General features: G+C 37.7%; 1 long non-coding RNA gene across 4 annotated transcripts in view; it reads right to left on the bottom strand.

Moving 5' to 3' along the window:
* Window positions 1–24324, bottom strand: part of LOC139045597 (uncharacterized) — a 228164-nt gene that overhangs the window by 111016 nt on the left and 92824 nt on the right. For 2 of the 4 annotated variants that reach the window (XR_011504288.1, XR_011504290.1), the window contains one exon: window positions 21930–22277. The exons of the other annotated variants lie outside the window; for them this stretch is intronic. This is a non-coding gene — a long non-coding RNA (uncharacterized lncRNA). Of the gene's footprint in view, window positions 1–21929; window positions 22278–24324 lie in introns of those variants that run through there. 4 annotated transcript variants of the gene reach the window in all.

Here is a 24324-nt window from a genome sequence, read left to right as displayed (position 1 = left end):
AATGGCAGGTGTCACAAATATCAAATTAGTGTCCACTTAACATACTGAAGATGCTCAACTCCCTCTCCATATTCACGTGTATGAGTCCCTTGAACTCCAGATGGAAACAGATGTTATAATTATCGCTGGACTGTTGAAATCTTAAATGGGAATGGAAGATAATCACGCTGGAGTGTCAGATCCAAAGGATGGCTGCTTTTAAAAAGCCCATTAAACAATATTATTCAATTTAAATGGTGGCATTATCAGAAGGGCTTTGATAATGTAGCTGTCAATTGTGCTCTCTTGATTTGTAACTTTCTTTGAGGGCTTAGGAACATGAGCTGTTTAAAGCACCTTTTAAGAAAGCTCCTAATTTCTTTCTGACTTTGAATATTCTCTTTTCATTGCAGAGCTAAAGGAAACCTGTAGCCCTGATTAGAATGAACTTAGATTATACAGAAGGCTTGCTCTACTATTATACATGTGCCGAGATTAAAACTCAGAAACATCAGCAGTCCACAGTACAAGGCCTAAGTGGGAGGTGATAGAACTTCCATTCGAAACTACAGAAAAAAGCAGAATGAGTACAGCCCTTGGACGGACAGATGAAATATCTCAGAGAAGCAGATTTCCAAAAGAGAATTCACCACAGAAAAGTCAAAATTTTAAGCCAATAATTTTACAATTCAATATGAATGCCTCAAGAGATAAATAAGGATTTCTTTAAAGAACTCTTCCCCAATATGTAGATTTTTTTTTAGCCAGTTATTTGATTACTCTAAAACAACCACCCTTTAGGCAATAATGGATGAAGCAAACAACTTCATTCTAAGAAGTCAATTCTTTCTTTATTTAAACCCAACTTTCACATAGAATCACAAAATTCACCTAAGAGACATCTTGCCCGCCAGGCCTGTTAGTGATGAGAGGTATGCTGCTCTGGTCCTACTAACCAGACAGCTACCCCACATGCCAGTGGATTTAATTTGCCATAAAGTTAAGTATCTCCTACAAGAGGGAAGCCTTCACCTGGACACTTATTCCTTGCCATCTTCCCATAGTGTGCAATGGCAATAAATATTCATGGCCTAAGGAGGTGAGATGGGGTGAGGAAGAGGACTTGTTCTTAGGAAGGAAAAGAAAAGGTATAATTAAAATAGGATAAAGATCTGTAGTCTCAGCTAACTTGACCAGTTTCTGAGGTCTGGGAGAAAAGAAGGCACTTAGGAGATGTTGCAAAAAGGTCAGAGGAGGGCATTATGTGGGTAAGGGCTGGAGGGTCCTTGAGAGAAGCCAGTGAAGCAGTACTCCAAATAGCCATTTTTAAATTCACTTGGGTTTGCACAATATGTTTCTTGAAAGAATTTGAAGCCCAATATATAAAAAGCTGACTATTTATATATTTGATTCCTTAAAAGCAATTAGGAATACAAAGCAGATGGTCCAGCATTGTAGATTTCCCTTTTCATATTGCTTAAACACTAGAGATCAATAAGTCTAATATAAACAGATGATTTCCATAGCAGGGTTTATAATTAGCTGGCACTGAATGTGTCCAAACTCTAAAATAATTAGCAGAAGCATGTGGCACACCATTAAAACCTTGTGGCTTGTCTGCATTTACATTTATAATTATTAAAGTTAATTATGATGCTTGTAGTGTGGTTCCAAGCTTCTTTACAACTTAGATTAAATATTTTTTTTAATCCCATAACTTCCTTTCTAACCTTCCTTGAGCCTCTGGAAAAGAGTAAAATCAGACCAAATTAGGAATGTATTGCTTCCATTTTTTGCTCTAAATAATAAATTCTGGATTTATCATGAAAGATAGGCTCTTCTTAAAGAGCTGGCAGCTTTCTCAACTGGTAACAATATTTAGATCTTGAATTTTAACTTGTTCGTAATGGTGGGGATAGGCAGAATAACAATGCTTACAAGTCTTTAAAGTGAAAGCTGTCATTTGGGGAGTTAAATGAATGCAAATCAGTGCCAATATAGTCTCCTCAACTTACAATATAGTAATAGAGAATTTAGAATGACATACTTACCTATTGTTCTTGATTCAAAATCTAAGGATACTCTCCGTTATTCTAGAGTGCAGGTAGCATTTCATAGAGTGGGAGCAAGCAGCCCATTTTCATTTTGAAAGTTCGTATGTCCTAAAAATGGCATTCAGTAAAGCCCTCCCCTGGATTAGGAGCCCTGACTACAACAAAAATTATCACAGAGACGCTGCCTTCTCAGCCAGAACAATGAGAATCTCTGTCTCACCATCAGTCATGCTAACCACAAGAGCAGATTTCTCTAAAATTTGCATCAACAAATATAATGACATTTTTGTAGATCTTATACTCAGGTGTTATCTATTGTCTCTGCAACTACTGGCCAGTGTTCTTGATATAAAACTCTTTAAATCTGAAAATTTCCAACCTCTAGTCAAAAATATTTTGCAAGCATTTGTACTCTGTACCCTATGCAATGCACCAGGCCAAATTTAAAGACATAGTCCTTAACATATTTACAAGTCAGTAAATCAGAAAAGGAATATTAAATACCTTTTATTCCACATCTCACAGATCCCTCTGCTACTATATTCAACTTATCTATACTCAATAAATGTAACATATGCACTTTCTTTATAAAAGAACCCATTGACTTGTATAAAGTGATTTGTCTTCTAGTGCTTTCCATTTGCTAAAAATTTACATAAATTTCATTTACAGCATCCTGAAAAAAATAAAACCTGTTTTCTATTATTTCACTTTTCAGATAATTTCTATTAGATTTTTACATGGGTTTAAATATAGTACTCTTGTCCACCTACAAATTATAAAACACACCTCTATAAAATATCTAACTACCAGCCTCGTTTTTCCCTCACAGCAGAGAGATATTTTTTAATAGAAATGGCCAAGTTTTTAATCATGAAGAAAGATCCTTTGTTTCATCACTGCCCTTGATGCATCATTTGGAGTTAAAAAATTAAAATATACTTTATACAAACTATTAATATTAGAATGAAAGAAATTCATGTTAATTTCATTGCTAGTGAAATATGTAGATATAAAGATGCTGTAGTTTTAAGGTAGCAGATAAAAAGGAAATGATGTAATATCAGCAGAATGATTTTAAAATTACATATTATTTTAGTAAAACTGTTAAATAATCATGTCCAATGAAATTTTATGGTCGTTCCTGGCTAAGAGAGGAATAGAAGATGAAGAAACGAAGGAAGATAGAATGGGACGCATCAAGGTGAGAAAAACATCAAGACTGTGAAGTAAAGAGAAAAGACACAGGAAAAGGAATACCTAGAAGGGGTCAAGGAGAAAATTAAGACTGTGGAATCTACACAGTGGAAATATCCATCTACTGGAAAAGGTCCTGAATATTCCCCCTGCCCATCCTCATATCTCCAAGATCTACCATCATTCCTCCAAGATCCAATGTGAAATAATTTCCCCCAGAACAAATCTTATTCATACGATGCCCCTGGTTCACTACAATAGAAGAAATGGATTTAAGTACTCCTGTTTTAATTATCACATGCTATGTTATAGTGACATGTATGTGTGATTATCTGTGTGTGTTTGACATATATATGATCTGTGCTTCTCCAAATTTGCTCTGAGGATAGCTGCATCGAGCTGGTAGCCATGTATTATTTTTCCTAGAAAAACTTAATTCATATAACGATCTTTACTGAGACAACTCACAAGAGATAAACAAAAGCAACATTTTTAAAAGATTCTTCTTATTAAGAAAAGGGAAACTATTTACATGAAACCTTGTGATATTAATATGTTGCATTCTGTACAATATTCCAACGTTGTAATTCACATAATTTAATTATAAAAACATGAATTATCCCATTATTCATCAGTATTACCAATACATTACACTTTCTGGATGTCTAACATGTTTAGGGCAACTTGTTAGAAGCTGGAGTCACTAAAATTAACCTCAAGTGACTCATAGCCTGACTGGGGACATGCAAGATGTGATGAACAACAATACAAGGCAAAGCCTGCTCTGTGAAAAATGCATGGTAGAAACTCTGCTTAATAGACATTCAGAAAAGAAAATAGTCACCCAGGAAGCCCTCACCAAAATCATGAAAATTGAAATATGTTTTTATAGAAGGATAGGACCTCAAAAAGCTGAGTCTGGGATACTGGGACAGAATATTCCAGGCCAAAAAAAAAAAAAAGCTGGGCAGGGTTAAGGCATAGAATGTATTCAGAGAAGAAAGAAATAAGGCAATTTGGAGAAATAGGTAGACGTCACCTTGTATGAGGTCTCCAAGGAGTTTGTATTTCAATCATCAGATGATAAAAAAAACTTTGAAATTTTATTTTTTTGTACACAGCCTACTTAAGTTCTTTTTCCTCATTATGTAGATTATCTAAAAGAAATGAGCACAATTTTCAACTCCATTTTGCCCATGTCGATATATCCTTGGTCTATGGAGAATAAAACTGAAGTCACATGCCCCCTGCAGCCCAAGTGTTTCCATTTCTCAAATCTCCAAAAAAAAAACATACATATTCGTCTCTCAGAAAACCCACATTCTTCTCCCAGACTATTTAAGTCTACTTCATGTCCATCACACACTTTCTGGCCCACACTTAGGTTTCCTCTGGCTCGGGCCAGACCAGGAGATGTCTGGAATGTGACAAGGTAGTATGAGCCTGCCAGCTCTATTCTGTTAGCAAATTTATTTTCTTCTCTTAGACGGATGATAAAAATGTCACGGTGTGATGCTTTAGCACGCCCAGGAGCTCCCACCTACAGCTGTGGGGCTTGAGTGGGACCCGAAGCCAAGAATGCCATAAGGAGCACAGACAGTGCCTCCACCATCACCGCTTCTCCTGCATTGCTCATTCTCCTGCTAAATGATGCAATGGGACCCCCTCAGGGATTCTGAGTCTGATCATGTTTTTCTTGCTATTTTTTTACTTCCATCTTCCCTTCACTAAAGCAGCCCAAACTGCTGAATTTTTCATGAAACAGATAATATCATTGTACACAAGATAATGGCATTCAAATACATCCATCTGCTTGTTAGCTCTGACTACATTGATTGCAATTCTACTGAAAGAATATTTACCAAAAAATGATTTTTTTCTGCTTTTTGTGGTATTAAAAATGCACATTTTCATAAGGGAACTATAGAGGGACCCGTCTACATACACAAGCTAAGAGGGGAAAATGAACTGAGAAATTAAGCAGCGGTCCCTGGGGCTCATCCAAGAACAACAGTTTACTTTTTCTCAAAGATGAATTCGAAATCCAGATGAGTTTTATGACTCGATGATTTTGTTCTTCCATCAGCTGAAAAACGGGTGGTGGAAAACTGCTTTCCACTGTTACGATAGACAGGGCCCAGGCGGTTCCTCCGCAAGCTGGAGAGCACAGAGTCCTGTCATTCACCCTATCTGGGATGGCAGTGATGAGAAGGAGCAGGATGGGACAACAAGACTCCTTCCCTCAGCTTCTCCATCTCCATTGTTGTTAGAGTGTTTGGAAAGATGAAGAGAAGACCAGAGTAGAAAACAGAAAAGGAGGAGGAAAAGGAAGTGTGTCCTTCTGATCTGTCCTTTCATGGCCTAGAATTTGGTCTCTGATCCTAGAATGGGTAATCATCAATCTGATTGACAGAGTTCACTAAATTTTTGTGCAGCTCATCTCAAAACCAGAGTTTCCTCCTGTCTGTATCATGAAATGTTATTCTAGAATTCCTAAACACTATCTATCTCTGTCCTGTTATTCGTAAATGGTACACTTATTCATTTATTTACTTTACTATTCTAATTGCCATTCTCATCTTCAGAAGTCAAATGAAAACTAATTCAGTGTGTTGGTATATGTGTAACCATTATGTCATAAGATGTTGTTTTCTCTGCACTTTTTCTTTGTTCTATTCAACCACAGTCATATCATATTAACTGGTTTGGATTCTTATTTGAATAATTGCTAAGACATTTTCTAACTGGCATGAGATTTTTAATTGAATGTTCAATTAATTCAATTACCCCAGCTTCCCTAAATTCTAGACAATTACCCCTACCATCTTGAAATTCTAGACAAAGATTGTTTTATCCAGTATGTAAATGAAACAGCAAGTTTATTTTAGTCCATATTGTCCTCAATCTTCTAAACCCAAAGGAATGACACACTACTTAACCTAAACATTTTCCAACCAAAAAGCCCTATCATTCTTTAATACTTATAAGAGTTGTAAATAGAAACCTCCTTTGGACTTTCGGGAAATGTTTTAAAGACTCAGTCAGAAATTTTCCCATCAAGAAGAGGTAGTTTCAGCAAAATATTTAAGACATACTGCTACAATAAACACACACACACGTCTTTTGAATGATATCCAGATTGGGTGAGGGTATGTAGGTATGGGGGTGGGTCTTATAAGTGCATTTTATACAGTGTTGTTTTCATGGACCAAGAGATAAATCCAGCCTCCTGGGGACCGGGGGTGATTTCTTCTACGTACCCCATACCATATCTAGAACCTTGAGTGAACCCAACAAAGCAATCAAAATGAAGTAAAAATGTACACTCTTCCTTCATTATTGTTGGTATGTATTTCAAGTCATCGGTGAATCTGAAACTTCTGTGATCACAAACTCCTTTTCTTCTTAAAAAGTGTTTTATCATTTGTGAAACAGAGAGTATACAAACTGTACCAACGCTTGATGTTCTTAACGGTTTTGTGTATTCTTCCGTATTTTCAAAACAAGTTGAAATTCTATTTAGAAATTACTCATTGGTTTGAGGCATCTCTTGTTTTTTTAACCAAATGTAATAAAAACCATATGGCACATGGCTATGCAGTTCCCCACATGTAATGCATAGTTCTCATTACATTAATGGGCACATTGAAGACCAAGCAAGAGAAGTCCCTGTGATATTGTTTCAAACCTTCCCATTACATAAGTCTGTCTCTTGATGTTGGATCTAGTTCCGATAACCACCACCTTTCCATGCCAAGGCTTTAGCCAGTCTTTGCATAGTAAATTATGCTTATTGCTAACAAGCTAAACTTTCACAATCTCTAAACTAGAGAACAAAGGCACTACAACAGGAACAAAATGATCTTATTTATTTTAAATACCAATGAAAAGTAATGTACTAACAATAATTGCACAGATACCCCTTATCCAAACATTCTTCTAAAGGTTAAATCACTAAAAACTAAATAACCAAGGGGGAAAACAGCTGGCAAGACTGTCCATCTTGGTCCCATCATATGGGATGAAAGAAAGGATTGTATATAAAGAAAATTGTACATTTTAGTCTGTATTAAGGATATAAATTTTAGATCTCCAATACAGATCTATCATTTCCCACAACTGTTCCTACAATTCCTTTCTACCCAGGCAGGATAACCAAGTCACTGCGTCCCCTAACTGCTCCTCTTCCGACAAATATCTAGGTCAGTCTATGTCCTGTCTCTATTGTGTAAATCTGTCTCAGCTACAGTGAATTTCCCTAATAAAGTATAACTACATTTACTTAAGTGCAAAAACTTTGGATCCAGGTCCTTTTAGAACATGTGGCACAATTATTTATATGTCCTATGAGATCCACAATATCAAAAACAAAAAAGAGATAACAACTACTTAGTGTCTACTTCAAACACAACTGTGTTAGGGATATGGAGAGGAAGAATATATGGTTCCTACTCTCAGGGAGCTTATAATTTAAATTAATAAATAAGAACAAATAGCAGTTTAATATAAGCGAAACAGGCGCCACAATACAACACAATTACATTGCAATACTATGAAGTTCAGAGGAAGAAGTTAATTTGGGCAGGATTGGTTAGAGAAGCCTGTGCTCAGTATAATAAGGAACAATTTGAATGGATGGGAGGGAGGAAGGAAGAAAGGAAAAAAGAAAGAAGAGAGAGAAATCTTAGAGAAAACACAAACTTCCTCTTGTTATGGATGAGGACATCAAGAGCCAGAGCAGTGATGTGACCTCCCAAGTTGACAGAGAGAAGTGAAAGAAAATGCAAAGAGAATTCAACTTCTAACTACCAAGTTGGTATTTTCCCTACCAGAAGAGAATACCTTTTCTCCAATTTCCCAAAACCTACTTCATTCAAGAAAAGCAGACAGTGGGACCCTAAGATCAATAAACTGCTGTCTTTGATAGAGGTTAGCAAGCTTTTCTGTAAAGGGCCAGGTAGTAAATATTTTAGTCTTTGTGGGCCATGTGATCTCTGGAACAGCTACTCAGTACTGCCTTTGTAGTGTGAAAGCAGCGTAGACAATATGTGCATAAATAAACATAACTGAGTTCCAATAAAACTTTATTTGCAAAAACAGGAGGCAAACTGGATTTGGTCCATGAACCACAGTTGGCCAGCCCCTGTTCTGTAAGTGTGTAAAATAAAAAATTAGACATGTATTCAAATTAAATTAAATCCAAACCCAGTTACACAGTTAGGATATATTGCATTTGAACCCAGTTCTGTCAGAGTACGGGCTCTTAATCATTTTTTTTTCTCTTAGAAATTAGGGCAATGTTTTACCTGATCTCTCAAGATTTTTCTGTTCACAATAGCTTTCAGAATTAAAGAGGTGAGTTAATTACTGTTCTGCTAGAAAATGGAGGGAAGTTTTGGCTCATAACCCAGATTATTCAGTAGGAGATACCTGGGAAAGCATTAAATTGGTACTCCAGGAATTAAGCTGATAAAATCAAAGTCTGCAGACTAGTTAAATTCTGAACCTAATTTGCATGCCTTATGATAGTATCTGTAGTATTTGCTTGCCTTTCATAACCCTCTAATTCAGATTAATTTTACCTATTGTTTTGGCCCTGCAGACACCTGAAACTTTTGAAACACATTTCCACGAAAGTCAGAAACTCGCTTAGAGAAGCTTTCATTTCCTTAAGGGAATGGACTGTTCTGCCTTCAACCATCAGGAAGGTTGCTAAAAGCATCATATATTAATGACACTTTGCTGAATTTCAGGAATAAATTTACATTATATAAAACTTAGAGTGTCGCAAGGAAAAGAATCGCAATATAATACCCACATGCAGATCTAACTCTGTAACTTCTACCTCCCGATCTCTCTGATAAATCAAGATTCTTCTCCACTTGGGCACCACCCAAAAGGCGCGCTTATAGATTCAAGCAACAGATTCAATTATAGATCTACCCAAGCATTTCTGTTACATGGTTAGGAGTTCTTACTTTGAAATTTAAAGCAAGAAAGATTCTTTGAGACTAATTCAGCTTAAATAAATCTGTGGCCAAATTTACAATACAGTTAAAGTTCTATAATTAATCACAGACATATCTTCTATCACAAAATGTAAATTATACAAATATGAGTTTTATAATCCTACAATCCTTTCTTCTGAGAGATTTACAAGTATTTTGATAGACCAGGAGAGCTTACATATTTGGAAAAGTCCATAGTGCCCAGTTAGTACTGATCTGTTATAATTTTCTTGGGATCCTCATTTTCCTCATTAGTTCTAAAGGTTGAACTGGTTGGAATCACTTTAAATCTCAAGATTATTGTCCAAGTGGCTAAGAGTACAGAGTTCCAAGACCAAAACTTGGATGAGAGAATTCTAAGTAGCTAGATGATAATTTCTCTCTGAGTGTTTAGATAGCCCTGAGAGTCAAAGACAGAGAAACCAAGGAAACTAGGAGACTCCGGACTGGGGGAGAAAAAACCCAGGGCAGAACACAGCAAAGGCACACGTCTCCAACTCGACTGGGGTGGGAGGGCATCCTGGTGCAGAGTTTATAAGACAGTCAGGAAGGACGTGTTCTATACTCTATACAGAAAGTCTCTTTTTTCAAAGGAAATTAAATAATTTTCTAAGACCCTCTGCAATTCATGACTATTGGAAATCAAATGGGAACACATTTTTTTTCATGCACTTTTTGGTATGGAATGCTACAAATTTCATTACATGCAATGATATTTTTAAAAAACTAAAATCTAGAGCAAAAAAGAATTTTGATGTTGGATATAATATCTAAAGTGTTCTGAAAAATTATAAATCAGGATATTGAAATTATAATATGTAGTAGAATTATATAAATCACAGTATATTATAGATCCAATATATGAATCCAGTGCAGAATATGTGTATGTGTTTTTTTTCTGCCAAGGCAAAGCTGGATACCACTGACAGTGCCCTACTCTATAATAAAAAAAAATCCCTCCACTTTTCAAGTGGGCAGTGAAACAGAGTGTGCACTCATCCAGAAAATCCTCAGGCCCACATAGAGGAATCCTATTGCTATTCAAACCCTTATGATAATCTAATCTAGAGAGATATTTTTCTTAATGAATGAAAATGGCTTCAAATAACTATAAACCTATGTTAAATTAGCACCCTGTTAACTTAATACAAATAGCATCTTAAGCCAGCTGAAATTAAATGATCTCTGGGAAAGATTATTTTGAGACTTACCAGTCTTTATCCAACTAAAAAGAATCTTTATTTCAAGTGATATATAAATATCATTTAACTTATCTGATAATCAAACTTCAAGCAGTCTGACCTACCTAGAACACTACTTCAAATATAAAAATTGGTTTTCAAAAAAATTCTGTGAATGGAAAATTGCCATCAGAAAAAGAAGAAAATCCTTACACTCATGCTCCACTCAGGTAACCTGAAGCAGCCCACATGGCCAGGTATAAAATAAAGCCGGAGGGTAAAATGTTGGGAGAACAGCGAGATGCTGCAGGTGCCATGGGAAGGAAAAGATGGAAGGACAATGAAAGGCAAACAGAACTATGCAAGCAAAGTACTTTGAAATTATTTGTGTAGAAATAAAACATCTTTTGATTTAAATCAAAACTATTGAAGTGCTGGCACAAGAAGATGTATTTTAGGAAGTAAGTTAAGACAGAGGTTCTCAAGTTCAGCATGTATCAGAGTCACCTGGAGGGCTTGTTAAAATAGACTGCTGAGCCCACCCCATGTTCCTAACTCAGTAGTTCAGAGATGAGGGCCAAGAATTAGCATTTCTGCCAAGTTCTCATGTCATGCTGATGCTCTTTTTCTGAGAACTGGTGTTTGAGAACCACTGATCTAGTATACAGGATCTCATTCTTTAATGAAGAATCAGAAAACAGCGAGATAAGCAAAGGGATTTACTCAAAATGAGACGATGTAAGCCAGGGGTAGACACCCAAATGGACCTACGGAGACAGAGGTTCATCCTAAAGCACTTGGTTGCAAAGCTGTTATTCTCCCTGTTATTGCAAACCCAATTTTTCACATGTAGAACTAAATTCCCCTGGAACCTGTTTTTCTAAGCATGTAGAACATTCCTAAAATCAGAAATTCAGTTGCAGCTTCATAATGCATTGGCATTATTATCTAACCCAATCTAAGAGATGGCAGAAACCTGTAAGTATATACCTCGCTTTATGAACTGGTTGATAAGATATGATTTCCTTAAAAGTTATTTATAAGAGCTATTTTTGTTTGTTTGTGGGGTTTTTTGTTGTGTTTTTTTTTTTTTGGTCTGTGTTTAGGTTATTACATTGAAGCACATTTAAAATGTACATAGGGATTTCGATGTAAAGGAATCTTACAGAGAAAATTCTTTTCTAATGTGAATGATTATTGCACAAAATTTATCTCTCTGATAAGCTGGAATTTCATGCACCAATTCTGGTAAAAAGCAAACTTGTCAACACATTGCTCTAAAGATTTCAAATCTGGCAAATTGCTTTCACCTTTTTATTTCTCTCTTGAGGTAATTCCCCTACTTCGAGTTAGCCTCATAAGTAAAATCTTCACATGTGTTACTTTTAATTTCTTTTCATCCTTGAGAAAATGAAAGTATCAAGAGATTCTTCCTTTAGAGTGAAGGGCTTGTTTGAAACTCCAACGCTCCAAGCAATGCCCTAAGTAGGTCAAATTTCCAAGCTATCATTTCAGCAGACAAATTTGTCTGATTCCCCATGATAATAAAAGAGGATGCTTAATGCAAGAGTGTTTTAACTGTCCAGTCTCAACCTTCAAGGTCTTTGTGGTCTAGCCCAACCTAACCCAACTGCCCATGACTTGCTAACATTAGTTCGAGCGGGAATACGCATTCCAAAATTCCAAACTATTCTCATATATTTCTCCATTCTGAATGTCTTCCATCCTCCAATTCATGTTCTGTTCATCTTCAAGTCCAACTCTACAAGGTCTTCCCCAAACACTCCACTCCCAAGGCTGTCTCCATTTTCTACATTCCTCCTAAATTTACTTTCTATGTGGCTCATTATGGCACAAGATCACATCCTGTCTTGTGAAAGAATTTAACAATTTAACAATCTGCCTTTTATCTTTAACTATAGAATCAGTTCTTAGATATTAAGAAGTATATCTTAACAGGCACAAGATTCAACTGTAGTTACTCAACATATAATTCTTCAATACCCTATGAACAAGCACTAATCTAGCGTCTATAGTCCTCATACTTCAGTCCAGTTAACCAGCAAATGGGCTCCCTGAAGTGGTTCATCTCAGAAACTCGTAGATTTCCTTGAGATTGCTTCACCCAGCAAGAAATATATGGGCCATTTCTTTGCCATGACAGAAGGGGAACAAAATACTAACGTGGTAGCTCTGCTCTTGTGCCTGCCTTGCCTTCTCTGAGATCAATTTCCATCCATGTCTCCACTGACAATATTTCATGCTCCAAATCACTGAAAGTGTCCATGGTGATACAACAACGGGCTCCAATATTATAAAGTGGGCATTATATCTCTTCACGCACAGACCAGTGTTAAGTGTGATGTTTACTCTGATAAAATATCGCATTCCCAAACAGCATTACCTAGCACCATGACTAAGTCTGGGCTTTAGAACCAGAGACGTGGATTTGAAGAGTTACTGCCTTTTGCTGGTGGTTTAACTTTGGACTACTTACAATCTATCCTTGGATGCCAAATGTGAAAATGGGATAAAAACGACCTCCACACAGGCTGCTTTTAAGAATCAATTTAGATGATGACTATAGGGAACTTAGCAATATCTGGTACAAAAGAAGCGTTTGCTAAGTAGTGGTTTTAATTGCTATTAATGAGATTTTTAGCCAAGCAAACTATAGCTCACAAATACAGACCCTTGAGGCACAAAAAAAGGAATGTGAGACAAGTAGCTAAATACAGCTGTCCCCCATAGCCACGAGTTCTGCATCTGTGGATTCAACCAACCTCGGATCAAAAGGCCTATGATGGTTGTGTCTGTACTGAACATGCACAGACTTTTCTTGTCATTATTCCCTAAACAATTCAGTATAACAACTATTGACATAGATTTACATTGTATTGGGTATTATAAGTAATCTAGATATGAGTTAAAGTATATAGGAGGATGTGTGTAGGCAACATGCAAATACTATTCCATCTTATAAAAGAGACTTGAGCATCCACGAATTTTGGTATGGGGGGGATCCTGGAACGAATCTCCCACAGATAAACAGGGACGACTGCATAGGCGTTGGCCTGGATGCATTTGGCTGTTAATCACAAGCCACTGAGTTGCCCTGTCTTAGAAACAACCAGAAATCCTGTTGTTGGTTTTTATGGAGAAGGTATATTCTCCCACAGAGGGGCTGCTAAGCAAATATGGCATCGATGAATGGCTTAAAGTATGTCTCCTACAGGACTCATAGCGACAGCTTTCATTTTCTTCTATTTTTCCCTTTAATTCTTTTCTTCGCCTGATTTGCTCTTTCCTCCTCTATCACTGGCCCTAATCAATGCAGCAGGTCAGGTTGAAAGAATGGACAGCCTCAGAGCCACATACATTTAAACCATTTTAATGCAAATATTGATCGAGGGAGCATACACACAGGCTGGGCTGCATTTTTTTTTAATGGACATACTTTTCTTCTGGGGCTGTGCTACCCATGATAAAATAGATCACCATAGATCAGAATTCCACCACCTTTCTATGCACAGGGATGCCTAAGGAAATCCAAAAGATGGACCACATTCAATGCTAAGCTTGTGAGCCTCCAACGCAGGTGCTTCAGGAGTCTGCTGGGCCGTATTTCCTTAACCACTCACACTTCCTTCTTTATACGTCCTCCATGAGCTATTTTGGGGCACACAGAAGCAGATTATCAGAATGGGTGTGGTACCTTGCGTCACAAGAATAGTTGTGCAACAACGTCCACTGTGATAAGATGTTTAATGCCTGTGCACACAAGATTATCAAAGCATTGTATCAGAAAGCCACTGTCCAAAACATATTTAGCAACAGAGTTCAAGTCTGAGCTGAACTCGAAATGAGAGATCAAGGGCAGGAAGGAATTCTAAGGGCCACTTTGAAATTTGATACTAAAAAGATCTGATATTCTATCTGTAGGCATTTTTAGGTTCGACTGGAGAAGGAAAAAAAAGGAATGAAAGAAAGAAAAAGAAAAACTGTTTGTACAAAGAAAGCTTGCTTGGCCTATTGCCAAGAAAGGAGGCATCACAAACTGGGTAGAGTTTGAAAGCAACACAAACCAAGCAACAAGCAAAGAAAGGAGGGGAAATGACTCAACTTAAAAGCCCCAAACCAGCACCAGTTGCTTCAAAGCAATACTAGTTGCTTTCAGATGTTTTTTAATTCTGTGTTTCCACGGCTCTGTGGCTGCTGTTGTTATTGCCTATTATAACTCTAAAGCAAACTAAAAAGCAGCAACACTCCACCACATCTACTGAGATGGCACAGGAGATGGAAATATAAGACCATCACAACCTTCGCCACCATAGGAAGATTTTTTTGCTGCTTCTCCACAGCCTGGTCGCCCACCACATCTTTATGCAAAAGGGTAAATGTCATCATAAAGAGGGACAAGAAAGATGTGTACACCAGGTGGACAGAATGTTCATGGTGGGCTTATCAGCCTAAAAGCTGGAGATAACTGGAGGTGAAGGGGAAACTGAGTGGTATGCAAAGTGGGAGGGAAGCAAGCCGGAATGAAGCCTTTGACCTTGGAAGAGCTGAGTACTAGAGCAGGGGAGGGGGCAGTGAGGGAGAAAGGAATGAGGAATTCCTAGCTGTAATATATTCGGGTAAAAATGGGGCTGTCATCTTGAGCTACAAGTTAGAAAGTTATTACTTTTAATATGCCACTACCTTAGGCCTATACTGTTATGTAAAAGAAAAATAACCTTGTGTGACAGTTTAACATTGATCGATGTGCCTGCCAAATGCAAAGAGATAAATAAGCAGGTGATGAATAAACAGCACTTCAAGTAAAGACATTACGCTGCATGCATAAAACGGCGCCAGGCACCTAGGAGCGGTGGGTGGCCGAAGGTTGGCCATTTCATGCCCACTCAGTAAAGCAGACTTAATCGGTTCCAATATTTTCTGTTAAAAAGCACGCTTAATGAGCCAATTTCACAAGCCCGGAGAAACTGATTATTATCTCTGAGTTCCAACAGAGTTGGTTGTTTTCCAAGAGCCAGTTTTTTTTTTCCTTGACAGGATAAAAACCTTTTTTAAAAAGAGAGAGAGAGAGCAAGAGAGAAAGGAAGAGAAAGAGAGAGAGCGACAGAACCAGCCAGAGGGCATAGAGCGCCGGCTCACAGGGGCGAGGCGGCCACTAGATGGCAGTGTTACCCCACTGTCAGCTCCCCGACGAGGCTTGGAGCTGGACAGGAGGATTCCGCTGAAAGATGGGACGGTAAATAAAGCTGAAAGCAGCTGCCTGAAGAGTTCATACCCTACCCTCCGCCCTCCTCGGACCCTTTGTCCACAATTATTCCATCCTCCAGCCCGTAGAAGGCGAAGAGACAAAAGGGGCAGTCCCTGAATGGCCTCCCTCCTGCTAACAGCCCAGGGCTCTGATTATTCTCTGTGCAGCCGTGTTTCACAAAGTACAAGGGTCCTTTCTACCCAGTTAGGCCCAGTTCTTCCTGGTGTTTTTACCCTGCGGGGTTTGCAATCTCTGTATCCCTCACAGGGCTAAGCATGTGGCTACCCCAGGGGCTTAAATCCCCGGAGGATGTAGGAATGCAGCTTTTCACCGTTTTCTGGGGGGCAGATTCCTTTTTTTCTTCTCTCTTGCTCTTGCACTCTTTTCTGCACTTTTAGTAAAATGTGTGGAAGATAGGAATTTACCCTCAAAGATATACACTCCTTAGTGAAAAGATTGGGAGTAGGGAAGAGGAGAGAGCACCCCTTCCCTTAGGCAGCCAGTGGTTCTTGAAAGGGAGTGATTTTGTGCCTTCCTTCGGCTGCTCAACAACATGGTGAAAGCCACAGAAGCACCGGTTATTTTCGCCAGCGGCAGTGATTCAATCTCCACTAGGCGAGAAGGCCCAGCAGCTAGATCTCAGCATATAATTCACGCAGATATTTAAAAAAAAAAAAAAAAAATTGAAATGAACTGTTGTTAGGTTCTAAATTGAGATGCAAGTTAATTATTTATGAATATTCATAGAAAACTTGAACAATTTCCAAACTTATCCTTTAGTTTCTCGTTGGTTAACCAAATAATTCATGTGTATTTATTTTTGTAGGATAAATTTTTCTATATGTACAACAGAGCTACCAAATTCATTAAGATTTTGAGGATTCATTTTATCTTTTCTTTTTTTAAGATGCCTTTTTCTTTTGGAAGATTGGCGCGCTGAGCTAACATCTGTTGGTCTGTGCCAATCTTCCTCTCTCTTTTTTTTTCCTCCCCAAAGCCCCATTACATAGTTGTATATCCTCATTGGAGATCATTCTAGTTCCTCCATGTGGGATTCCTCCACAGCGTGGCTCGATGAGCATTGCAGTAGGTCTGCACCCAGGAGCCAAACCGGTGAAACACAGGCCACCACGTGGAGCGTCAACTTAACCTTTCGGACACAGGTGGCCCGCTTGTTTTGTCTTCTGATGAATCAAAAGGGAAGGGACTTGGTTACAGAGAAAAAAACCGTTTTCGTCTCTTATCTTTTACTTCTAGTCACCTATAAGAGAAGAATGAAATGGCACTCAGCAAAAATTGATCAATCATGAGAAAGAAAATTGGAATACTTGAGGAAGTTTCAGAAGAAGCAGATAAAATTCAACTTCCTGTTTGTGGATGGGTGGGAGAGAGGAGCGACAGGGAGTGTGTGGAAAGTAGGAGGTGGGCACAGAAATGGAACTAGTAACAGTAAGAAGGTACCAGACTCCCAAGAACTTATTATAGGTAAGTGTGGCCACTATTCTCATTCAGTTACTCTAAACCAAAGCCTCTAGGTGTCCCCAAGTTTCAGTTCAACTTTCAAGCCTCTGCCTGCCCTCCCTCACACCAAGGGCCCCAGCCCACTCTTCACATTTAAACCCCTTCCATCCCATCTCCAAGGAGCCAGCTCTCCAACCAGAAAAACTCATCTCTGCTGAAATATTAACCAACAGCCACACTGGATTTTCCATTGACTGCAGAACTTTGTGCTCAAAGTACGACCAGCTATTCATTAGGGCTACTCCAAAGAAAAGTCAAAATCATGAACATTCCTGGATACTTCAGTTAAGTCTTCCGTTAAAAACAAATTATAAGTAAAACGGAATATGAGGATTAAAAGGAATGTGTGATAATCCACGTCGGAAATCTGTCATTGCAGTGATTTCATTATCGACAAAAGTCCCATCCCGTTCTGTGCCAGGCCCTGTGCTGGGTGCTGGAGACACACAGCAAAGGTTCATGTGTTGCCCACAAGGAGCTCACTGGCTGGTGGTTCCAACACAGCACCTTCTAGAAGAGAGAACATCTGGCGCCCAGAGGTGGGCCCCTCGCCCAGACAGGAAGGTACAGAAGTTTACTTCAATTGGGAGTGGGTTGAGGGAGGGTAAATTAGTTTCCTAGAGCTGCCCTAAAAAGTTACCAGGAACTGGTTAGCTTAAAATGACAGAAACTTATCTCTCATAATTCTGGAGGCTAATAATTCACTGTAATTCTGGCGGCTGAAAACAAAGTGTTGGCAGGCCAAGAGGGGAAAGCCATCCCCTGACTCTCTCCTAGTTTCTGGAGTGGCGGCAGTCTTTGGCCTTCCTTGGCTTGGAGAAGCATCACTCCAGTCTCTGCTTCTGTCTTCACAAGGCCTTCTCCCCAGTGTTTCCTGTCCTTTTCTTATAAGAACATCAGTCATATTGGAACTAGGGGCCTCTAATCCAGGAAAATTTCATCTTAGTTAATTACATCTGCAAAGACTTTCAATCCTAATAAGGTAACATTTCAAGGTTCCTGGGGAACATGAATTTTAGGGGAGATACTATTCAACCCAATACAGAGGGCATTTCAGGCAAGGATGTCAGAGCATACAGAGCATCCTAAGAATTGCAAGTGGCTCCTTGTAGTTACAGAGTAAGATGCAAGGGAAGCGTGGAAAAAGTTGGATTTGTAAAGAGAGGCTGAAACCAATCAAAAAAGATATCATGTGTGATATTAAGGAGTTTGAATATTGCACTGAAAGGTGGGGAAAAAGTGGGTTTTAAGGAAATAAATGGTAAAAATGCACTCTGGCAGAAGTATAGATATTCAGAAAGAAATGAAACTAGAAGCAGGGGTACCTGCTAGGGTGTGGTTGCAGTAATGCAAGGTGAGACTCTATAATAACATAGTGCCAATGGGGATGAAGGGAGGAATACATTTGAAACATTAAAAAAAATAATGAATTATAATTGACGAAATCTTAAGTGGGTAGGATTAACAAAATATATGTTATTGAAGTGTGGAGAGCTGACAAAGGTCCCAGACTTGACCCAGAATTCTGGCCTGAGCAATGAGATTGATCATCAAAGCATTACACAAGGTCATAAATAGATTTTTTAAAAGAAACAGACTGAACATATTGGAAAATGGTTCAATTTTGTGTATGTTGAATACATATATATAAAAGTTGGTATACGTATAAGAGAGGCTGGGGTGGAAATACAGATTTGGATGAAGAGCCCTCAAATTAGATACAGCAGGAGCTCCCTGAGAGCATAAGAGGAAATGCAGATGATAGGAGAGAGTTGGAAGAAGGAAGGAATGGTTCTCAGTGCCAAATGCTAAAAAGAATTCACAATAGGACTGAGAAATTCAAGGAGAAAGGAATGGAAAGGAGGATCTTTAGATAGTGAATAAGGCCCCCTTTCTTGACACTTGGCTGTAAAGGGCAAAGGAGAAGCAGAGCAGATGGTAATGGGAATATGGGACGATAAAGAAGGGTGTTACTGAAGAATGACTGATGTTTTGTTTGCTCGCTTAAAATAAGAGTTAAGCATTCTTACAGAAAGATATGAAAATCCCGTATAGGGAAGAGGATGAAGAGATAGGTGAAAGAAGGAATAATCAAAAATGTAAGGGAAGGGGGCTCCAGAACAAGAAGAGTTGGCCCCTTTCTATATTTCTAAAACAAGCCCACCACTTTGGACCTGGGTTATCTATCTCACAGAATTGTTGGGAGGATGAACATGAGATAACTATGTGAAATCATTTTGATCCATTTGGAATGATGCAAATTCACAGTTATTATTAAAATGATGGTGTTTTCCGTGATGAGGTTTTAAAGGTATGGTAGTTTTTGTTTTTATTAAGTTGGCATAATCTGCAGAAGCTAGCAGAGCCAACACATGCCTGCACTGTCCCCTGCTCAGGCCAGCTAAGGACATTCTGAGACTCTCTTTTCCAAAACCAGTCCCACGCAGGAAAAGAGAGAGCATTTGTACCTTTGGCATGTTTCAATATTCTTCATATTTCCCACATGGAAATCATGGCATATGATTCCAAATTGTACTTTCCAAAACTCATCATAGATGTATGCTCTCCAGATTTTTATCAGCTATATTAAGGTTTCACAAACCCATCAAGAGGTACAATGAGCAGGCTTCCGCCTCTGTGTGACATATTAGGGGATTTCTACTCTGGTACACTCATAGAAAACACCAATGCAATCCTTAACTGATACCTAAGGTGGAGCGTTCACCCTTTTCCAAGATCTCTAAATATTGAAGATACAGACACACACAGCAATTTGACCCACTAAAGAGATTGCAAAGAGGGAGAAAAAGAGCAGTATTTCCACTCTAGACAGAACACTTCATTAAAAACCATCCTCAATAAATATTGAAACAAAGGTACTTTTCTCTTATCACCAACCCACTCACCTTTTACTCACTGATATCTTCAATGAGCAGTGTGTTTGCAGTACTTATAAGCACTCATGCTTCTTAATGGTCAGAAAGATGATCAGAGAATCAGCTTCTCAATTGCAATAAATAGAACACTACACATTTAATACATGCAGGCAAAATGGACTGTAATATGAAGTCAAACAAGACTAAAATTCAATTCAGAAAAAAATTGAAGCACCAAGCTCATTGTCGGCTCCAGGTTTATCCCCCGTGTGTAAAACCCATATGCTGATCAGGAGGGTTTGTACCAAAATACCAAAGGAAAACTCATACAATGCATGCGGATCCTTATCAATCCTAAAGCAGGAGAAGCTTCTACCTGTTTCAAAGTGCAAAACATTTTAAAACATATTCAAAGTAGTTCAAACTGATTCTCTGCTTTGGTGTAAATTTGGAAAAAAAGTTATTTCTGAGATCTAAGATTTAAGCTAAGAAACAAAAACGTGAAGGTCACAGAACTGGCAAAAGTGCAGATACAGTGAAGGAGAGACGGCTGCAGCCCTGATGATCCATTAATCGTACACCTTCTATACATGAATACAGGACAATTCAATTGCTCCTGTATTTGGAAAACTATAATAATGGACGTAATTAGAAAGAGAAAACGAAAGTAACTCAAGAGTGGCCACAAAACACATTATTTTCAAAAAATGAAAAAATATACAGTAGATTTGCTGCTTGAGTTTCTCAGATGGAGACTTCTACTTGAAATCTTGAAATACAAGAGATGTAAATTTCTCCATAATATTAAGAACAATTACCCATGATTTTTTAATCTATAAAGTAAGCAGATGCCATCTTCCCGTTATTTGTATAGAATTATTAGAATAGGAATAAGTAACTTGATTGGTCAAGAGATAATGCTTATACTGGGATAAAGACTATAATTAAAGAGAAATCTATGTGAAGGGTCATAATAATCAAGATAGTATCTTGGTTAATATATTTTGGAAGCAAAAGTAACAGCATTGCCAGTATGCTATCACACTCCCCTACACAAATTCCACGATTCTCTGTCTCTGAAGCACAGCGGTATAAAGTGCCAAGACTTCCATATTTAATATTCCAAAACAGACCAGATTAAAATACATTCATATTTTATAAGATTAAATATATATATAATATGTGTGTGTATCCCCCTTAGGGGTAGGCTGTGGGTTTTTTGTTCCAAATAGCTGAGTTTGTGCCTATGTTTTCATTTCTTATTCTTTTTCAACTCACGGATGAATAAGCACTAGTCTGTTATAAGTGTACAAAGGCCCAGTGCACCAGTAACCAATCTGGACTGAACTTAACACTCTGTTTATACCCATTTAAAATGTTCCAAAGTCTATCTTATTTGGAAATATTAAAAGATTTCTTCTGAGACTCTTTACCAACTTGATAGCCTGGCACATAATAGGTGCTCCCAACAAAGGCTTGTGGAGCAAGGAAATGGATGGGCCGACAGAGAAAAGTTACCTCCCTCGTTAAAACGCTCATCTGTTAAGTGTTGCATCCTTCCTTTCTGGACCCTCCCCCTTGACAGCTAATTCACACTTCTGAGTTAGTGGATTCCACTCTGTAAAATTTACTTCATGTACCTTAATAGGTACCCCTTGAAGTAAAAAAATGAAAACAAAACCAAAATGCCTAATTGATGAGTGACTTAAATGGTGGCATCAAAGAATCTGTGGCAGGAAGTTGGCTAAGAATGGAGAGCAAAGTGTCCGTAGCCACGTCGGATGTCACTGGCGTGCTCCACCTCACTGAAAGATGCACCGATCAGAGAGACCCGAGAGGAAAGGGATGTCTTCACATTATTTATTTGGCTCCCCACTGTGGATTTAAATATTTCTTACCATTTTTTTCTGAATAAAAGAAATTTTATGTTTCAAACTTTGTTTTAATCCCTTTGATAAGAATATTTTGGAAACTGGATAACAAGTATCAAAAGAATAAATTGTATGATTTTTATCTTTCATAACATGGTCATACCAAAATGCCATGACATTTGGACCCTGAGGAAATACACATCTTAATAAAAGGGTCAGATTTCCATGCCGCACCAGGAGGTCTGGTGGAAGCGGAATGACTTCAGCTTGATGCCCAGCTCTGGCAGTTGCCTGCTGCTGAACTTTGAGTCTCTGTTTCCTCACCTATAAACCAAGCAGATAAGTAAATCTCAAAAGTTTGTACTGAGAATTGCAAGGATAATATATAGCCTAATCCAGGTATGCCATGATGGTAGTCTCCTTCATCTTGACCCTTCTAACTTAAAAGAAAATCTACACTTCACTGCTTTCCTAAACAAGGTATAAATAATAAAATTAATTTTCTTTGACTTCTCCCAGCCAAGTGATAGTAAAACATTATTTTATAACAGATAACCACAAAATAGTGATTTGTTTATATTTTAAAAAAGTTACTCCTGGGCCAGCCCTGGTGGTCTAGTAGTTAGGTTCAGCGCACTCCACTTGGGCTCCCTGGGTTCAGTTCCTGGGCATGGACCTACACTACTCTGTTATCAGCCATGCTGTGCTGGAGGCCCACATACTAAAAAGAGAGGAAGATTGGCATGGGTGTTAGCTTAGTGCAAATCTTCCTCAGCAAAAAACAAAAAACAAAAGACAAAAAGACTTACTCCTATAGACTACACAAAATTTTTGTTTTCATCGTTCATGGAGAAAAGTTTTCTAAAGTATATTTGTTCTATTCATCATTTTTAATGATATTAAACATCATTAAATATATCAAATATATGCATATTTTTTATAGATATTTGAAAAATGCACGAAAAAGCACAAAGAAGAAAGTTACAATCACCTATAATTTGCTCACTCAGAGATAATTACTGCTAATTTGGAGGTTTTATTTCCATTTTATGCATTTGAGTGGGATGCTTCTCTGCATGCTGCTTTGTAACTTTTTTACATTTATTAATATTTTATGAACACTTTGAATGTCTGAATATTCTTAAATATTCTATATAATATATAATATAAAGATCACTTTAATGGCTGTATATTATTTTATCTCATGGATATACCATAATTATTTAATCAAAGCTGTATTGTTAAACATTTAGGGTTGTTGTTGCTTTTAAGAAAGATTGATATATTGAACAACCATGTACCCATGACCCCTCTTCAACAATTCTCAACTCATTGTCAGTCTTATTTCACCTGTACCCTCATCCATTCCCCACTCTACCTTCAAAAGATAAGAACTTTTTAAAAACGATAACCACATTATCACACCTCAAAAAATTAACAATGATTCTTTCATATCATCAAATATCCAAGTAGTATTCAAAAACCCTTGCTATCCCCTCCTTCTCTCCCTTCCTCTCTTTCTCCCTCACTGTCTCTCTCTCTTCTCTCCAAATTACCCAAATCAACATCCAAATAAGATCCATACACTACAAATGGTCAATAAGTGTCTTTTAATAAATAGATTCCTCTCCATCTCTCTTTTCATTCCCCTGCAATTTATTTGTTGGGGAAAAAAAGAAAAAGAAAAAAATAAGTCAGTGGATCTATAGTATTTCCCATATCCTGCTGTCATTTAACATGTAACTCTGTCAACTGGATTTTCTAGAAATAGGTACTTAGATCTAGAATTTTGCCCACATTAAGGTTCCATGCTTTGGCAATATTTCATACGTATTATGGTTTGCTGCCCTTAGGTGCCACATAGTATTGGATTATCTGTCTTTTTCCAACGTTAGCAGCCATTGATGATCAATGCCTGGATCCATTAATCAGTATTGTTAAATGGTGATATTCTAATTATAATAGTTTTGCTAATATAAATAACATACAATAGCTAAAATCTTATAGCTAAATATTTGTTCACATCTATGTGCACATGTTTATATTTGGGGAAATTTCTAAAGATTAAATATCTGAATCAAAGTAAATTTACATTTGGAAATTTACATTACCATAGATATCGCCCAGCTGCCCTCCAGGAAAGTTATACTAACTTGTATCCCAATGTTGGGTTATTATTGTTTAAACGTTTCTGTTCATTTGTTTGCCAAAAATGAGAAACTCATTGTGGTTTACTTTGCAATAAAAGTCTGAGGTAACTGGCCTGATCTACCATAATGTGCAACAAATCATTTTCATTCTAATTTTGTTTTTCTCTCATAATTTAAACACTATACCAATTCATTTTCCAATAGCGTTATGCTTAGGAACA

This window comes from Equus asinus, chromosome 6 (genome assembly GCF_041296235.1).
Source record: "Equus asinus isolate D_3611 breed Donkey chromosome 6, EquAss-T2T_v2, whole genome shotgun sequence".
NCBI lineage: Eukaryota > Metazoa > Chordata > Mammalia > Perissodactyla > Equidae > Equus > Equus asinus.
Note: the sequence above shows the minus strand (reverse complement) of the source record. Positions and strands in the feature narration are given on the sequence as shown.